Raw genomic sequence first — 5,163 nt, forward strand, 5'->3', positions numbered from 1 at the left:
CTCTGGTCGGGCCCTCCAGGTCTCCAGAGGCTTTGGCGCTGTACCTTGCCAAGAGCCCTCCCTGGCGCTGGCTGTCAGCCATTCGTGTAGAAGCCCCCTGAGGTGCTGCCTGTGTTCCCCTGGGTCCTGCTGGGTCACGGGCGCCAAGGGGGCCAGAGATGAACCACCTCGTGGGCTTGGCTTAATGCCCTGTCTCCATGAGGCCCAATGAAAGGAAGCAGAGTACCCCTTCGTGGTCTCCGTATTGGTGCTTGGCAAAGTGTGGGTGTGGGATATGTGTTGTTGCTGTGGCAGCTGGTGCGGCCAGCATCTGAGTCAGATGCCGAGCAGAGAGAGAGGTGGCCAGGGCAGCCTGTGGCATGTCTAGTGCTGGGGACCGCCACGGCCAGGCTCATGGAAGTGACCCAGGTCTGGCATACCAGCCCCTTGGTGTTGACCAGCGTCCATGGGCTTGCTTCTAAACTGACCCTGACTGAATCCAAGCATGAGAGAGCAGGGCCTTAGAGCGGGCGGTGAGATGGGGTCCTCTGCTGCAGAACCAGCCTCCTGCATGTCCCCACGCAGTCCAGACACCACCTGCCTGGACCATGGCCCCCAGATGTCCCCAGGCCCTTTCCTTAGCTTTCAGCCGCAGGTGCTGAGTGCCCTGGAGCCAAGCATGAGTTGCTGGGGCCCCCGGTTGGATGGGTTGCAGTATCACTCTGTCTTTGCCCATGGCCCTGTGCCCTTGGGCCCAAGAGGGAGGCCAAGCACCAGCAGTGGAGGCTCCTGAGGACCCGGGCCCCTCAGTCCTGCCCTGAGGCCCAGTAGCACTCAGCTGCCTTCTCCCCTGTCTTGTCTCCTGCGGCCCAGGTCTGTGGAAAACATCACGCCACAGACCGCCTGTGCGTCCACTGCTGTGCCCGTCCTGTCTGAATGGGCCCCACAGGCTGCCCCTAGGAGCATCGTCCCCAGCCCTAGCACAGGTGTGCAGGCACCACTGAGCTCCACCGAGCTGGTGGAAGGTGAGTCATGTCATGGGATGCTGTGGGTGGGATGCTGGGCCCCAGGGCTGTTCACGCATGGCTCCTGGCATGTGCAGAGCCGCAGGACATGACCTGAGGCTGTTGTGAGCCCAGGCGGGCATTCTTGGTGCTGGTGACTGGGAGTTGTTTCCAAATCCCTCAGCATCTCCCATGGCCCCATTAGCCCTGAGCTCCATCCAGGGTGCATTGCCAGGCTGGAAAGAGGTCATGAGGCAAGGCTAGCTCCCTGGGCGATATGGAGCTGGATTCCCGACCTTGGCCAGGAGCGGGTGTGGCCATAGTCATGGGCTTGTGATTGAACGATGGACCCGTGCATGAGAAAAGCTTCAAGCCCACCATGCGACAGGCCCCAGTTGCAGTGCCTGTGTGTGTACCCCAGAAGCGCTTGCCAGTTTGCCAAGGCTGCAGATTCATGGAGTGTCCAGCACCACGCCCACTGTGGACAGGGGGAGGGAGGGAGGGAGGGATGGGAGTGATGGCACTGCCGGTTCTCAGAGGCCATGCAGTCAGCCATGCGTGCCAGGTCCTGCAGTGAGCGGGGCAGGTGCCCACATGGGCTGTGGCATGAGCTGCAGGCATTGGCTTGCTGTGGACTCTGGCGTGCTTTGGTCTCACTGACGCCACCTTGCCCCTGCTTTACAGTGGACACCACCACCGCCTGTGATGGGCCTCAGGACCACCATGACCAAGTACCGACAGTTGTGACAGGCTGCACTGCGGTGGACTATGGGTATGTGTATGTGTGTCTGGTGTGTGTGTGAGTGTGTGTGTGTGTGTGTGTGTGTGTGCCAGTGGCCATGCCGTGGCCGTGGCACATGGCTGGCCATGCCTGAGTGGAATGTGGGAGTGTCCCAGCTGCCGGTGGAGGAGGCAGTGGGCTGGGCTGTGGAAGGCTGGTCGTGTGCCAGGAAGGCTCCATTGTGCCCCTCCACTCCAACTCTGCTCTGGTCGGGCCCTCCAGGTCTCCAGAGGCTTTGGCGCTGTACCTTGCCAAGAGCCCTCCCTGGCGCTGGCTGTCAGCCATTCGTGTAGAAGCCCCCTGAGGTGCTGCCTGTGTTCCCCTGGGTCCTGCTGGGTCACGGGCGCCAAGGGGGCCAGAGATGAACCACCTCGTGGGCTTGGCTTAATGCCCTGTCTCCATGAGGCCCAATGAAAGGAAGCAGAGTACCCCTTCGTGGTCTCCGTATTGGTGCTTGGCAAAGTGTGGGTGTGGGATATGTGTTGTTGCTGTGGCAGCTGGTGCGGCCAGCATCTGAGTCAGATGCCGAGCAGAGAGAGAGGTGGCCAGGGCAGCCTGTGGCATGTCTAGTGCTGGGGACCGCCACGGCCAGGCTCATGGAAGTGACCCAGGTCTGGCATACCAGCCCCTTGGTGTTGACCAGCGTCCATGGGCTTGCTTCTAAACTGACCCTGACTGAATCCAAGCATGAGAGAGCAGGGCCTTAGAGCGGGCGGTGAGATGGGGTCCTCTGCTGCAGAACCAGCCTCCTGCATGTCCCCACGCAGTCCAGACACCACCTGCCTGGACCATGGCCCCCAGATGTCCCCCGGCCCTTTCCTTAGCTTTCAGCCGCAGGTGCTGAGTGCCCTGGAGCCAAGCATGAGTTGCTGGGGCCCCCGGTTGGATGGGTTGCAGTATCACTCTGTCTTTGCCCATGGCCCTGTGCCCTTGGGCCCAAGAGGGAGGCCAAGCACCAGCAGTGGAGGCTCCTGAGGAACCGGGCCCCTCAGTCCTGCCCTGAGGCCCAGTAGCACTCAGCTGCCTTCTCCCCTGTCTTGTCTCCTGCGGCCCAGGTCTGTGGAAAACATCACGCCACAGACTGCCTGTGTGTCCTCTGCTGTGCCCGTCCTGTCTGAATGGGCCCCACAGGCTGCCCCTAGGAGCATCGTCCCCAGCCGTAGCACAGGTGTGCAGGCACCACTGAGCTCCAACGAGCTGGTGGAAGGTGAGTCATGTCATGGGATGCTGTGGGTGGGATGCTGGGCCCCAGGGCTGTTCACGCATGGCTCCTGGCATGTGCAGAGCCGCAGGACATGACCTGAGGCTGTTGTGAGCCCAGGCGGGCATTCTTGGTGCTGGTGACTGGGAGTTGTTTCCAAATCCCTCAGCCTCTCCCATGGCCCCATTAGCCCTGAGCTCCATCCAGGGTGCATTGCCAGGCTGGAAAGAGGTCATGAGGCAAGGCTAGCTCCCTGGGCGATATGGAGCTGGATTCCCGACCTTGGCCAGGAGCGGGTGTGGCCATAGTCATGGGCTTGTGATTGAACGATGGACCCGTGCATGAGAAAAGCTTCAAGCCCACCATGCGACAGGCCCCAGTTGCAGTGCCTGTGTGTGTACCCCAGAAGCGCTTGCCAGTTTGCCAAGGCTGCAGATTCATGGAGTGTCCAGCACCACGCCCACTGTGGACAGGGGGAGGGAGGGAGGGAGGGATGGGAGTGATGGCACTGCCGGTTCTCAGAGGCCATGCAGTCAGCCATGCGTGCCAGGTCCTGCAGTGAGCGGGGCAGGTGCCCACACGGGCTGTGGCATGAGCTGCAGGCATTGGCTTGCTGTGGACTCTGGCGTGCTTTGGTCTCACTGACGCCACCTTGCCCCTGCTTTACAGTGGACACCACCACCGCCTCTGATGGGCCTCAGGACCACCATGACCAAGTACCGACAGTTGTGACAGGCTGCACTGCGGTGGACTATGGGTATGTGTATGTGTGTCTGGTGTGTGTGTGAGTGTGTGTGTGTGTGTGTGTGCCAGTGGCCATGCCGTGGCCGTGGCACATGGCTGGCCATGCCTGAGTGGAATGTGGGAGTGTCCCAGCTGCCGGTGGAGGAGGCAGTGGGCTGGGCTGTGGAAGGCTGGTCGTGTGCCAGGAAGGCTCCATTGTGCCCCTCCACTCCAACTCTGCTCTGGTCGGGCCCTCCAGGTCTCCAGAGGCTTTGGCGCTGTACCTTGCCAAGAGCCCTCCCTGGCGCTGGCTGTCAGCCATTCGTGTAGAAGCCCCCTGAGGTGCTGCCTGTGTTCCCCTGGGTCCTGCTGGGTCACGGGCGCCAAGGGGGCCAGAGATGAACCACCTCGTGGGCTTGGCTTAATGCCCTGTCTCCATGAGGCCCAATGAAAGGAAGCAGGGAACCCCTTCGTGGTCTCCGTATTGGTGCTTGGCAAAGTGTGGGTGTGGGATATGTGTTGTTGCTGTGGCAGCTGGTGCGGCCAGCATCTGAGTCAGATGCCGAGCAGAGAGAGAGGTGGCCAGGGCAGCCTGTGGCATGTCTAGTGCTGGGGACCGCCACGGCCAGGCTCATGGAAGTGACCCAGGCCTGGCATACCAGCCCCTTGGTGTTGACCAGCGTCCATGGGCTTGCTTCTAAACTGACCCTGACTGAATCCAAGCATGAGAGAGCAGGGCCTTAGAGCGGGCGGTGAGATGGGGTCCTCTGCTGCAGAACCAGCCTCCTGCATGTCCCCACGCAGTCCAGACACCACCTGCCTGGACCATGGCCCCCAGATGTCCCCAGGCCCTTTCCTTAGCTTTCAGCCGCAGGTGCTGAGTGCCCTGGAGCCAAGCATGAGTTGCTGGGGCCCCCGGTTGGATGGGTTGCAGTATCACGCTGTCTTTGCCCATGGCCCTGTGCCCTTGGGCCCAAGAGGGAGGCCAAGCACCAGCAGTGGAGGCTCCTGAGGACCCGGGCCCCTCAGTCCTGCCCTGAGGCCCAGTAGCACTCAGCTGCCTTCTCCCCTGTCTTGTCTCCTGCGGCCCAGGTCTGTGGAAAACATCACGCCACAGACCGCCTGTGCGTCCACTGCTGTGCCAGTCCTGTCTGAATGGGCCCCACAGGCTGCCCCTAGGAGCATCGTCCCCAGCCTTAGCACAGGTGTGCAGGCACCACTGAGCTCCACCGAGCCGGTGGAAGGTGAGTCATGTCATGGGATGCTGTGGGTGGGATGCTGGGCCCCAGGGCTGTTCACGCATGGCTCCTGGCATGTGCAGAGCCGCAGGACATGACCTGATGCTGTTGTGAGCCCAGGCGGGCATTCTTGGTGCTGGTGCCTGGGAGTTGTTTCCAAATCCCTCAGCCTCTCCCATGGCCCCATTAGCCCCCATCCAGGGTGCATTGCCAGGCTGGAAAGAGATCATGAGGCAA

The sequence above is a fragment of the Ochotona princeps genome, unplaced genomic scaffold (genome assembly GCF_030435755.1).
Source record: "Ochotona princeps isolate mOchPri1 unplaced genomic scaffold, mOchPri1.hap1 HAP1_SCAFFOLD_201, whole genome shotgun sequence".
NCBI classification, from domain to species: Eukaryota; Metazoa; Chordata; class Mammalia; order Lagomorpha; family Ochotonidae; genus Ochotona; species Ochotona princeps.